A 14,569-nucleotide genomic window follows, 5' to 3' on the forward strand; every position below is an offset into this window, starting at 1 on the left:
GTAGCTGACGTGCCAGACTGAAGCTGAGATACCACACTCTGGTATCCTGATCCCCTGGGCACCATGTTTTCAAGAAAATACATAGCTAGAAATATTGGGCAAATCATCTCATCCAAGAGCTAAAAATATCACTACCATCTCCCAATAGCAAGTGATGGTATTCTAGCTTGCTTATGTTGTTTATGTCTTTCTCTCAGAGAGGAGCACAGAGCTGGACAGAGGCCCAGCTATGTGCTACACACTTCTGTGATCCATTGCCTGCCACCATGTGTCTGCTCTGAGAACAGACTGCAGTACAGTTTTACAAGGATTTTAATTTCCCAGTGAAATAAAAGTTGGTCTGTAGATAATCTGCAAATCATTTCGGTCAACAGATGAGTTAATGTCAGTTAATGTCAATGAATTGAATTAATGTCAATGAAAAAGTCAAATTTAAGGCAAATACCAGGGGGTAGGCTTGAATTAGGTCCTATTTGCCTAATCCTTGTTCCCAGGTTATCCTCACATCAAAGTGACTCAAGGCTTTCTCTGGGCAAAAATCTCTCTCTCTCTCTCTCTCTCTCTCTCTCTCTCTCTCTCTCTCATACACTTTTTACAAGTTCCAAGATGATTCCTACTCTCACAGACCTTCCCCTGAACCATAACTCAAGTGCCCCCTTACAAAGCAGGTGGCCTCAGTACTTTTGGCTTGGTGGTACACGTACTGTGCACCAGCTATGTGCCAGGCTCTCTGCTACATGCTTCACATGCATAATCTCAATTATTTGCTCAGCAACACAGTGAGATAGATATTATACCTGCTTTAAAACAGAAGACTGATACTCAGAGAAGGAAAGGTACTTGAACATGGCCGCACAATCAATAAGTGAATAGACAGGATTCAAATCCAGGTCTGTCAGATGTCAAGTCTCATGTTTTTCACCACAAAATTTACCGTGTGTGAGACCGTCAACCATTAGCTCAAAAATGATTTCTACCTAGACTCAAAGAACTCTAGAATTCTTAGTGTGAACTGCTCACTGTCTAAAATACTTCCAAATACATTTATCTCTACCAAACTGGGGACAGTGTGGCATTCCTGTGGAAGGCAGGAATAGGCCACAATTTTTGGCTAATTCAATAAATTATAAGGTGCTATCCAGTAAAACACGAGCAATTCATATATTTTGAGCCCGAGGCACCACCTCAACAATGGAGTAATCATTCTCAACCCTTGTTCTTTCCAGTTCAGCTTACATCATGGTGCCCTTTATTGTTCTAATGGCCAACTCTCATTATGGCATTTGTTTTATTAAAACTGACCTTTTACCCTCTGAAGTGTCTCTGCTTAGCTTTGAAGTCCCTGTACAATTTGGCCCCAGTGTAATGTTTCAGTTTCACCTTCCACCCGTCCTCACACCTAGACGGCCTCCCAGTCAAGCAAAACCACTCAAGACGAACCTCACATGCCCTGAGCCTTTATTCTACAATTTAAAATGTCCTAGGGACTTCCCTGGTGGCCCAGTGGTTAAGAATCTGCCTGCCAATTCAGGGGACACGGGTTCGATCCCTGGTCCGGGAAGATCCCACATGCCGCGTAGCAACTAAGCCCACGTGCCACAACTACTGAGCCTGCACTCTATAGCCCACATGCCACAACTACTGAGCTCGTGTGCCACAACTACTGAAGCCCACATACCTAGAGCCTTTGCTCTGCAACAAGAGAAGCCACCACAATGAGAAGCCTGAGCACCACAACAAAGAGTAGCCCCGGCTCACTGTAACTAAAGAAAGCCCACACTCAGCAACGAAGACCCAACACAACCAAAAATAAATAAATAATAAATTTATTTAAAAAATAAAAATAAAATAACATGTCCTGGTTCAGGACTGAAGTGAGAGTAAATTTCTCTGTAATAAAAAGCAACAGGGGGGCTTCCCTGGCGGCACAGTGGTTGAGAGTCCACCTGCCGATGCAGGGGACACGGGTTCGTGTCCCGGTCCGGGAAGATCCCACATGCTGTGGAGCGGCTGGGCCTGTGAGCCATGGCCGCTGAGCCTGTGCGTCCGGCGTATGTGCAACGGGAGAGGCCACAACAGTGAAAGGTCTGCGTACCGCAAAAAAAAAAAAAAAAAAAGCAACAGGGACTTCTCTGGTGGCCCAGTGGTTAAGACTCTATGCTTCCAATGCAGGGGGCATGGGTTCGATCCCTAGTCAGAGAACTAAGATCCCACATGCCACATGGCACAGCCAAAAAAAAAAAAAGCAATAGAAATTTACCGTAGTGAGATACCACTTCACACCTACTAGGACTGCTATAATCAAAAAAGTGGAAAATAGGGGCTTCCCTGGTGGCGCAGTGGTTGAGAGTCCGCCTGCCGATGCAGGGGACACGGGTTCGTGCCCTGGTCCAGGAAAATCCCACATGCTGTGGAGCGCCTAGGCCATGGCCGCTGAGCCTGCGCGTCCAGAGCCTGTGCTCCGCAATGGGAGAAGCCACAACAGTGAGAGGCCCGCATACTGCTAAAAACAAAACAAAACAAAACAAAAAGTGGAAAATAACAAGTGATGGCAAGATATAGAGAAATCAGAACGTTCATGCATTGCTAGTGGGAACGTAAAATGGTAGAGCCACTGTAGTTTCTCAAAGAGTTAAACATACAACTACCATATGACTCAGCAATTCCACTCCTAAGCATATATACAAAAGAACTGAAAGGAAGGACTTGAACAGATATCTGTACGCCAGTGTTAATAGCAGCACTATTCACAATAGCCAAAAGGTGGAAACAAACCAAATGTCCATCAGTAGAAGAACAGCTAAACAAAACATGGTATAGATATACAATGGAATACCTTTCAGCCATAAGAAGGAATGAAACTTTGATATATGCTACCCCATGAATGGACTTTGAAAAGATTATGCTTATTGAACTAAGCCAGACACAAAAAGCCACATATTTTATGATTTCACTTATACGAAATATCCAGAATAGGCAGATCAGTAGACCTAGAGAGCAGTTTAGTGGTTGCCAAGGACTAGGATGAGGGGTATAGAGTGTGATTGCTTAATGAAGACAGAGTTTCTGTTTGGGGTGATGGGAACTAGATGATGCTGATGGTCGCACAACATTGTAAATGTACTAAGTGGCAATGAATTTTACACTTTAAAATGGTTTAAATGATAAATTTTGTTATTTTTATCACAATAAAATATTTAAACGTTTATAGAAATGACTCATAAAAACTGCTCTATTTATTCACTAACTCGTTTATCCAAGGATGCTTGCCTTGAGGAGAAATGGATCCCAAGCCTATTGTAATGATTGTTTATTTGGAATTGATAAAAACAAAAATCAGTGTCAAAGTGAAGGAACTCGGTCCCTTTGTTTTTGTTATTAAAACTCCAGGCATAATGATTGACCTGGTATGCAGCTGTGAATTGGTAGTATCAATATTTCGAGAAATTTATCAAATTAGTCAAGGTGAACTAGATTCAAGTCAAATCAATAAATAATCAATCATCCATGAGAAATATTCAAAGGGTTTTTTAAGTTTTATATCTATATTCCTGAGAAGCTCTCTGACAGTGAATCTGGGGCCCAATCCCCCCAATAATAGTTACGTTTCAGACATTCATCCATTGCCACCAATTACCTATTAATCAGTGGTAAAGAATGAAAAACACTTTGCAGTCTAGACAAATCCAAAGAGAAGGACAGCCTTGATAAATTCTCACTTTTTAGGAACTGGTAACCAACCAGAAAAATTGTTCAGCACAGCAAATTCAGCACAACAGTTAGTTTCTGTAAAAATGGATTCTCCTTCCAGACAACTTAAATGAACAAACATAATCAAATGAGAAAATATGCATTTCTCCTACCATTCAGGGCAATGCTCTGCATAAAATTTGCAGTAATTTCGGTTTCAGCCATTTGCTAGGAAATATGATATTATTCCTGGAGTCATTACAGACAGTCATTTGGAATAGAGATGCCAGAAAAAACACTGTACAATTTAATGTGTGGCACTGTTTCACTTTTTTTTCTGATGGTTATTGCTATTTGAACACCAGTTCTGACTCCGGACCTTTCAAAATTATTCACTCAAATATTATTATCTGAAGCTCTAGTGCTGGACAGGACAGAGCATACACTGCATAGAAGAAACAGCAGTGGCTTTTGAAGCCAGAAGATTCAGATTAAAATCCTTCCCCTTGGGGACTTTGCTGGTGGCCCAGTGGTTGGGAGTCCACCTGCCGATGCAGGGGACACGGGTTCGTGCCCCGGTCTGGGAGGATCCCATATGCCGTGGAGCGGCTGGGCCCCTAAGCCATGGCCGCTGAGCCTGCGTGTCCGGAGCCTGTGCTCCGCAGTGCGAGAGGCCACAGCAGTGAGGGGTCTGTGTACCACACAAAAAAAATAAAAAATTAATAAAATAAAATAAAATCCTTCCTCTGAAGAAAAGGACCTACAAAAACAAACCCATAACAATTAAGAAAATGGTAATAGGAATATACATATAAATAATTACCTTAAATGTGAATGGATTAAATGCTCCAACCAAAAGACACAGACTCGCTGAATGGATACAAAAACAAGACCCATATATATGCTGTCTACAAGAGAACCACTTCAGACCTAGGGACACATACAGACTGAAAGTGAGGGGATGCAAAAAGACATTCTCTGCAAATGGAAATCAAAAGAAAGCGAGAGTAGCAATACTCATATCAGACAAGATAGACTTTAAAATAAAGAATGTCACAAGAGACAAGGAAGGACACTTCATAATGATCAATGGATCAATCAAAGAAGAATATATAACAATTATAAATATATATGCACCCAACATAGGAGCACCTCAATACACAAGGCAACTGCTAACAGCTGTCAAAGAGGAAATCGACAGTCACACAATAATAGTGGGGGACTTTTAACACCTCGCTTATACCAATGGACAGATCATCCAAAATGAAAATAAATAAGGAAACACAAGCTTTAAATGACACAGTATACTAGATAGATTTAATTGATATTTATAGGACATTCCATCCAAACCAGCAGATTACACTTTCTTCTTAAGTGCACACGGAACATTCTCCAGGATAGATCACATCTTGGGTCACAAATCAAAGCTCAGTAAATTTAAGAAAACTGAAATCATATCAAGCATCTTTTCTGATCACAACACTATGGGATTAGAAATCAAGTACAGGGAAAAAAACGTAAAAAAATCCAAACAAATGGAGGCTAAACAATACGTTTCTACATAACCAAGAGATCACTGAAGAAATCAAAGAGGAAATCAAAAAATACCTAGAGACAAATGACAATGAAAATACGACAATCCAAAACCTATGGGATGTAGCAAAAGCAGTTATAAGAGGGAAGTTTATAGCTATACAAGCCTACCTCAAGAAACAAGAAAAATCTCAAGTAAACAATCTAACCTTACACCTAAAGGAACTAGAGAAAGAAGAAGAAACAAAACCCAAAGTTAGCAGAAGGAAAGAAATCATAAAGATCAGAGCAGAAATAAATGAAATGGAAACAAAGAAAACAATAGCAAAGATCAATAAAACTAAAAGCTGGTTCTTTGAGAAGATAAAAGAAATTGATAAACCATTAGCCAGACTCATCAAGAAAAAGAGGGAGAGGGGCTTCCCTGGTGACGCAGTGGTTGGGGTCCACCTGCCAATGCAGGGGACGTGGGTTCATGCCCCAGTCCAGGAGGATCCCACGTGCCATGGAGCAGTGGGGCCTGTGAGCCGAGGCCGCTGGGCCTACACGTCCGGAGACTTTGCTCCGCAGCGGGAGAGGCCACAGCAGTGAGCAGCCCATGTACTGCAAAAATAAAAATTAAAAAAAAGAAAAAGAGGAGAGGACTCAAATCAATAAAATTAGAAATGAAAAAGGAGAAGTTACAACAGACACTGCAGAAATACAAAGCATCCTAAGAGACTACTACAAGAAACTCTATGCCAATAAAATGGACAACCTGGAAGAAATGGACAAATTCTTAGAAAGGTATAACCTTCCAAGACTGAACCAGGAAGAAACAGAAAATATGAACAGACCAATCACAAGTAATGAAGTTGAAACTGATTAAAAATCTTCCAACAAACAAAAGTCCAGGACCAGATGGCTTCACTGGTGAATTCTATCAAACATTTAGAGAAGAGCTAACACCCATCCTTCTCAAACTCTTCCAAAAAATTGCAGGTGAAGGAACACTCCCAAACTGATTCTATGAGGCCACCATCACCCTGATACCAAAACCAGACAAAGATACTACAAAAAAAGAAAATTAGAGACCAATATCACTGATGAATATAGATGCAAAAATCCTCAACAAAATACTAGTAAACAGAATCCAACAACACATTAAAAGGATCATACACCACGATCAAGTGGGATTTATCCCAGGGATGAAAGGATTGTTCAATATATGCAAATCAATCAATGTGATACACCATATTAACAAATTGAAGGAGAAAAACCATATGATCATCTCAATAGATGCAGAAAAAGCTTTTGACAAAATTCAACACCCACTTATGATAAAAACTCTCCAGAAAGTGGGCATAGAGGGAACCTACCTCAACATAATAAAGGCCATATATGACAAACCCACAGCACACATCATTCTCAATGGTGAAAAACTGAAAACATTTCCTCTAAGATCAGGAATGAGACAAGGATGTCCACTCTAGCCACTATTATTTAACATAGTTTTGGAAGTCCTAGCCACAGCAATCAGAGAAGAAAAAAAAATACAAATTGGAAAAGAAGAAGTAAAACTGTCACTGTTTGCAGATGACATGATGTTATACATAGAGAATCCCAAAGATGCCACCAGAAAACTACAAGAGCTAATCAATGAATTAGGTAAAGTTGCAGGATATAAAATTAATGCACAGAAATCTCTTGCATTCCTATACACTAATGATGAAAAACCTGAAAGAGAAATTAAGGAAACACTCCCATTTACCACTGCAACAAAAAGAATAAAATACCTAAGAAGAAACCTACCTAAGGAGACAAAAGACCTGTATGCAGAAAACTATAAGGCACTCATGAAAGTAATTAAAGATGATACAAACAGATGGAGAGATATACCATGTTCTTGGATTGGAAGAATCAACACTGTGAAAATGACTTTACTACCCAAAGCAATCTACAGATTCAGTGCAATCTCTATCAAATTACCAATGGTATTTTTTACAGAACTAGAACAAAAAAATTTTTAAATTGTATGAAGACACAAGAGACCCCAAAGAGCCACAGCAGTCTAGAGGGCAAAAAACAGAGCTGGGGGAATCAGACTCCCTGACTTCAGACTATACTACAAAGCTACAGTAATCAAGACAATATGGTACTGGCACAAAAACAGAGCTATAGATCAATGGAACAGGATAGAAAGCCCTGAGATAAACCAACGGACCTATGGTCAACTAATCTACAACAAAGGAGGCAAGGATATACAATGGAGAAAAGACAGCCTCTTCAATAAGTGGTGCTGGGAAAACTGGACAGCTACATGTAAAAGAATGAAGCTAGAACACTCCCTGACACCATACACAAAAATAAACTCAAAATGGATTAGAGACCTAAATGTAAGACCTGACACTGTAAAAGTCTTAGAGGAAAACATAGGAAGAACACTGTTTGACATAAATCACAGCAAGATCTTTTTTGATCCACCTCCTATAGTAAAGGAAATAAAAACAAAAATAAACAAATGGGACCTAATGAAACTTAAAAGCTTTTGCAAAGCAAAGGAAACCACAAACAAGATGAAAAAACAACCCTCAGAATGGGAGAAAATATTTGCAAACAAATCAACAGACAAAGGGGTAATCTCCAAAATATATAAACAGTTCATGCAGCTCAATATTAAAAAAACAAACAACCCAATCCAAAAATGGGCAGAAGACCTAAACAGACATTTCTCCAAAGGAGACATACACATGGCCAACAAACACATGAAAGAATGCTCAACATCATTAATCATTAGAGAAATGCAAATCAAAACTACAATGAGATATCACCTCACACCAGTCAGAATAGCCATCATCAGAAAATCTACAAACAACAAATGCTGGAGAGGGTGTGGAAAAAAGGGAACCCTCTTGCACTGTTGGTGGGAATGTAAATTGATACAGCCACTATGGAGAAAGGTATGGAGGTTCCTTAAAACACTAAAAATAGAATTACCATATGACCCAGCAATCCCACTACTTGGCATATACCCAGAGAAAACCGTAATTCAAAAAGACACATGCACCCCAATGTTCATTGCAGCACTATTTACAATAGGCAGGTCATGGAAGCAACCTAAATGCCCATTGACAGACAAACGGATAAAGAAGATGTGGTACATACATGCAATGGAATATTACTCAGCCATAAAAAGGAACGAAATTGGGTCATTTTTAGAGACGTGGATGGAGTTAGAGACTGTCATACAGAGTGAAGTAAGTCAGAAAGAGAAAAAAAATATCATATATTAACGCAATATATGTGGAATCTAGAAAAATGGTACAGATGAACCAGTTTGCAGGGCAGAAATAGAGACATAGAGATACAGATGTAGAGAACAAATGTATGGACACCAAGGGGAGAAAGTAGCGGGGGCGGGTGTTTGTGTTGGTGGTGGGATTAATTGGGAGATTGGGATTGACATATATACACTAATATGTATAAATGGATAACTAATAAGAACCTGCTATATAAAAAAATAAATAAAATAAAAATTAAAAAAAAAATCCTTCCTCTGCTTCTTTCCAGCTGGGGAAACAAGTCCCTTAGACCTAGTCCTTCATGATCCCCATTTGTAAAACGAAGGATAAAAGAATCTGTCCTACCTACTTCACGAAATTGCTCTGAAGATTAAAATGAGATGGTGATAGAAAGGAACGAAACTATTTGTAATGAGGTGGATGGACCTAGAGTCTGTCATACAGAGTGAAGTAAGTCAGAAAGAGAAAAACAAATACCGTATGCTAACGTATGTATATGGAATCTAAAAAAACTCTACTGATGAACCTAGTGGCAGGGCAGGGAAAAAGACGCAGATGTAGAGAACGGACTTGAGGACACAGAGGGGTAAGGGGAAGCTGGGACGAAGTGAGAGAGTAGCACTGACATATATACACTACCAAATGTAAAATAGATAGCTAGTGGGAAGCTTCTGTATAGCACAGGGAGATCAGCTCAGTGCTTTGTAAAGACCTAGAGGGGTGGGATAGGGAAGGTGGGAGGGAGATGCAAGAGGGAGAGGATATGGGGATATATGTATACGTATAGCTGATTCACTTTGTTATACAGCAGAAACTAACACAACATTGTAAAGCAATTATACTCTAATAAAGATATAAATAAAATAAAATAAAATGAGATATTGATTGTGAAAGTAAATTGTAAGGGGTCATGTTGAAAATAGCGGTGATGGTAATGATAACGGTGCTGATGAGGAAGGCAGCAACACAGCCCCTGACTAACCAAAAGGACAATCTATTAAGACATTCACATTCCACTAAGGGCACAGATTCCACTCATCCTGTCCTCACTCCTGGCTGAGAAGTTCTGCTCCTCCAATAAACAAAGGTAACTTACTAGAGGAAAAGTGGGGTAAAGTTTACCTTGTGGCTAGTAATTAATGAAGAATTAAAACACAAAAGTTGAAATATTCATCTATGTTTCTATTTTATTCTAACTGCTTCTACTAAAAAATATAGCTTCCTTTCTTTCAGTTAATAATAATCATTTGAAATGTCTTCTTATTCAGAATAATTTTTAAATATACCACTGCATAAAAAAATTTACAAAAAGTTAAGTTCAAAAATAAAAACACATTGATCTTGTGTGTTATTTGCTGTTGCTCCCCATCCGCTATTGGTTTGAAACTTCTACCATTAGATGTTAATGCATGGTAGAGTCTTTCTTGAAAACAGTAAAATTATGCAGTCTCTTTGCCTCTGAAGTTCTTTTATAGAAATTGATTCCAAAGGAATATTTGTAGATGTTCATCAAGATTTAGCTGTAAAGATTTTCAACACATGCTACTTGCAATATCAGAAAATTGGAAATAACCTAAATGTTCAGCCACTGAGTGGTCATATAACTATGGTATTTCTGGAATTTAAAAGGATTTCCTTTTCTTCATACAGTTCTGCATTACCTACAATAAGCCTCTATTGATCTCATCATAGTAAAATACACAATAAATTTTACTTTATGAAAACCAATTGGTCATTTTGATTACTATCACAAATTTAACAAATGCATGTATTTCATTCCCTCCTGAAACCCCACTAAAATGACAGTAAAGGGAATGTTTTAAGGCATAAAACTACAAGAACGAAGGGCAAAAGGGGAAGCAGCAATAGCCAGAAACTTTTGGAAGCTGGAAAGCACGTGGATCATTGATAACAGACTTCACAGACTTGAGGAAGCTGAATTCTAAATAGGTACCTGGGAAAGCCAAAAAGGAACTGGATTTACATCACAGATTCTCCCAAAGACTCAGGAATTAACAGCACGAGGCACCTCTAGAGTAGACGAAGGGAACCAGCAACAGCAAGGCAGCCTGAAAGTCTGCTTAAGAAGCTAGGGCTCCTGGTCGTCCCTTTCCCCATCCTGCACAGGCCAGCTTCTCTTCCTCTCATGAACCAGCAGAAGGCAACACAGAACCCACCCAGCAAATGGAGAATGAAGAGGCCCTGATGACAGGGAGAGGGACAAAGTCCCAATGACATGAACACGAGACTCTAAGCTCCATGACGGCACAGAATGTTACCTGCTTTATTGATAACAATTTGTATCGCATGTGCCCGTAACTATATTTCACACGTAGGAGGCACTTGGTAAATGTTCGTAGAACATATCGTCTGAGCCCCAGATACATCATTATCCCCCGGCTTTTCAGTTATATGGACCAATAAATTACCTTTTATGGGTAAGCCATTTGGAGTCAGGTTTCTGTCATTTGCAACTAAGGTTGTGATATATCTAAGATATCACTCTTCTATACAAATCTACTCTTCCCAAAAATCCGACCAAAAAAAATATACATATATATATGTATTCCTTAGCTACTCCTTCCCTAGCAAAGCCCATACTCATTAAGTTATGTAATATTCCACCCGCCCTTGTAATAGGTGAAGTAAATCAGAGTGCAGTCGTCTTGTGACTTGAATTAGAAATCATAGCCCTTTGTTACCTGCTTGTTACTTACAACTCAATCCGGCCACTCACACCACATTGTAAAGCAACCATACTCCAATAAAATAACAAAATAAAGTAATAGTAATAACATGTAAATTAAAAAAAAATCCAATCCCTCATTCTCTTCATACCTTCTGCCCTTGTGGTTGTTGAATTGACACTGTTGGAAGGTTGTTAAAGAAAAAATCTTACAGAGAGTTTATTTTTTTCTGATACTATTGCCAGCAACAGGAGAGAGAGCACAGACCGTGTCTAGATGCCTGGCTCCGTAGAAACAAAGGGCTGGAGAGTTGGGATGGGGGGATCATAGGCCACCTGTGTTTGCTAATTGGCCTTACCCAAAGGAAAAGTAAACTTCCTCTGATCTTCATGACAAGAGATAGTTTTACAACTTGGATCAAGGAGTCTGAGGGTGGGCTCCTACCGTCTCACTGAGACCACGAGAGAGGGGCTCTATCTCCTTCAATGATTACATTTCAAAGTGAAGGCTCCCAGGTCCTTGAGAAAGACATTCCTGGGTTGTAAAACAGGCAAGAGGCTTTTTAAAAGATTTATTTCTCAAAGGGCCGAGAAAGGACTCATAATGACAAGTTTTCTGAAGTAAATGCTCTAGGAAAAGGTAGGTCAGGGGCACCAAATCAAGCGGAAACCTGCTTAAAGCTAAAGGGAACTTTAAGGCCACCTCGATCAAGACCTTGATCAAGCAAACTGCCATTTTTTACAATCACAAAATCTCTGTCAAAGTGTTGTCGTTTCACTGGATTTCCTCCTAAGAGGAATAAAAACCCTTAGTTTTATTTATTCAGGAAAAATCTGTAAGGAGAGTTAACCTCATGTCCCGCAAAAGAACTTATGTTCTCCCCTGTCTGATGTCCATTGGTCTTCTTGGGACACGGTGAAATCCACCCTGAGTAGAGTATGTAATCTCTCATCCTACGTGATCCCCCACAGAAATTACCCATGAATTCCAACACTGGTTGCCACTACGTGAATACAGTAATGTTGGGTGTTACTAACACAGGGGAAAGATTCGGTAATGGGAATCAGATAAAGGCCTTTCACTGCAGCCATTCAGAAACCCCCTCAAGGGGAGGCCAATGATGTGCAAAAGCCATATCAAAGAGGAAACAGAGTTAAGAAGTTGAAGGAAGAAGCTCACTCTTCTCCCAATCTATCAAACTCCCCCTGGGTTTCCTTCCCTCCCTAGCAGGCCCCTTGATCAGTCAACTCAATCACCTGTACCAGCTTCCCTAATTCTCTTACCTCAATGTCCTTATACCTTAATCCTACCCTATCGATCTCTAAACTTGGATCAGTTCAACAGTTTACTTTCTCTACCATTATTGCTACAAAGCTGAGTACTACTGGAGAAATCTCACAACTTCATCTGCCGGCAGTATTACATATGTCAAGCTTCTGTAGGCAGAATAACGCCCCCCACAAGGATGTCACATGCCAACCCCCAGAATCTAGGAACATGTGACCTTATATGGCAAAAGGAACTTTGCAGGTGTGATTAAGTTAAGGGTCTTGAAATTAGGAGATTATCCTGGATTATCCAAGTAGGCCCAAGGGTCAATCAACAGAAAAGGTGGGACAATAGAAGCAGAGAGGGAGCGATGTGCTTTGAAGATGGAGGAAAGGACCATGAACCAAACGCTGCAGGTGTCCTCTAGAAGCTGGAAAAGGCAAGGATACAAATTCTCCCCTCGATCTTCCAGAAGCAGCAGAGCCCTGCAGACACCTTAATTCTAGTCCTATAAGACTCATTTCAGACTTCTGATGCCCAGAACTGTAAGATAATAAGTATGTGGCTTTCCCAGGTGGCTGCCGAAGGTGGCAGAGGGGCAGATGGAGCTCGATGGCTGATGCCATCTACTGGCCAACTAGGGGCATCATGACCAAGGAAGTACTGCTGGGCCAGAAGGTGGTGTCTGTATGCTGTGAGGGCATCAGCATTTCCGGCAATTTCTACAGAAACAAGGGCAGACCATTCGAGGTATACTCAAGACCCACAAGACCAAGCGAGACTAGGGTCCCTGGACCACCACAAGGTGTTTGATGGGATCCTGCTGCCCTATGACAAGGAAAAGTGGATGATGATTCCTGCTGCCCTCTAGGTTATGCATCTGAAGTCTATACGAATATTTGCCTACCTGGCGTGCCATGTGATTGGCTGGAAGTACCAGGCAGTGACGGCCACCCTGAAGGAGAAGAGAAAGGAAAAGGCCAAGGTCCACTACTGAAAGAGCAAACAGCTCATGAGGCTATGGAAACAGGATGAAAAGAACACGTAAAGAAAATCAACGAATACACAGAGGTGATCAAGAACCATGGACTACTGGTCTGAGCCCAGTAAAGACTGTTTATTCCTCATGCTTGGCCTGGCCTGCCCTTCCTTCATCACTGCCCTGGATGTGGGGATCCAGGGGCAGCCATCCAGGGGACAAGACAGCCTGGGACTTAGGAAGCTGGGGCAACAGAAGGGACCTTAGTCACTGTTACAGTTTAAGAAAGGCCTTTCTTTTAAAATTTTACTTTACACAGCTCTAACAGTTGTGCAGACAAAATTTGTCTACGATCCACTGGTTCATGACAGAGTTTTTAAAAACCAACAGTAGGAACAACTTTAGTTCCAATATTTGCACAAGTGAGCTGGAAAACTAATTGAAGGAGAACACTGAATTGTGAATGAGGCATCTGTTTCAACTTCTTACATGGCCATATGTTATGCTCTGCAGCTGTTAGAGCGTGAGAGACGCCATGGGACAGCACAAGCCTAGTGTCGCGCAGAGGCATTTACAGACGGAGACGGGAAAGACGTGCAACCAGGAGGTTAGAGGCATTGCCCTTGTTGCTTCCCGGTATTTTGCGACCAGAGTTGAATAAAGTATAAGGGAGTAAGTAAGTAAATAAATAAGCTTTGTTTTAAGCCCACCAAGTTTGCAGTAATTTGTTCCAGTGGCAGTAGGAAACTAATAGTTTCTGACTTCAGATGAGTCTCCAAACTCTCAGAAATTGTGGTGGAGAGACTTCAACCATGACTGTTATCAATTCCTCCCCTCCCTGTATGCACCGGCTGTTCTCCACATCAACAGGTAGGATCTATTTTCCGTGCACCTTAAATCTGGGCTGGCCTCGTCACTTGCTCTGACCAACACAGTAAGATGGAAGCGACACTGTGCCGATCCCAGGCCTGCCCTTTAAGCAGCTCCTGCTTGCTCCCTCTCAGTAGCCAGCTACCGTGGACGAAGTCTGACTATCCTGAGACCAGCACGCTGTGAACGAGGCTGAGCTGTTCCAGGCATCCCAGCTGAGGCACCAGACAAAAGAACGCAGAAACCATCTCCACATGGAG

The 14,569-nt window shown here is 40.8% G+C and overlaps 1 pseudogene; it reads left to right on the forward strand.

The window, feature by feature from the left end:
* The first annotated feature begins 12,843 nt into the window (after window positions 1-12,843).
* On the forward strand, window positions 12,844-13,561 carry LOC136120200 (large ribosomal subunit protein uL13 pseudogene; annotated as a pseudogene).
* The last annotated feature ends 1,008 nt before the right edge of the window (window positions 13,562-14,569 follow it).

Source organism: Phocoena phocoena, chromosome 3, assembly GCF_963924675.1.
Source record: "Phocoena phocoena chromosome 3, mPhoPho1.1, whole genome shotgun sequence".
In the NCBI taxonomy this organism is placed as follows: domain Eukaryota; kingdom Metazoa; phylum Chordata; class Mammalia; order Artiodactyla; family Phocoenidae; genus Phocoena; species Phocoena phocoena.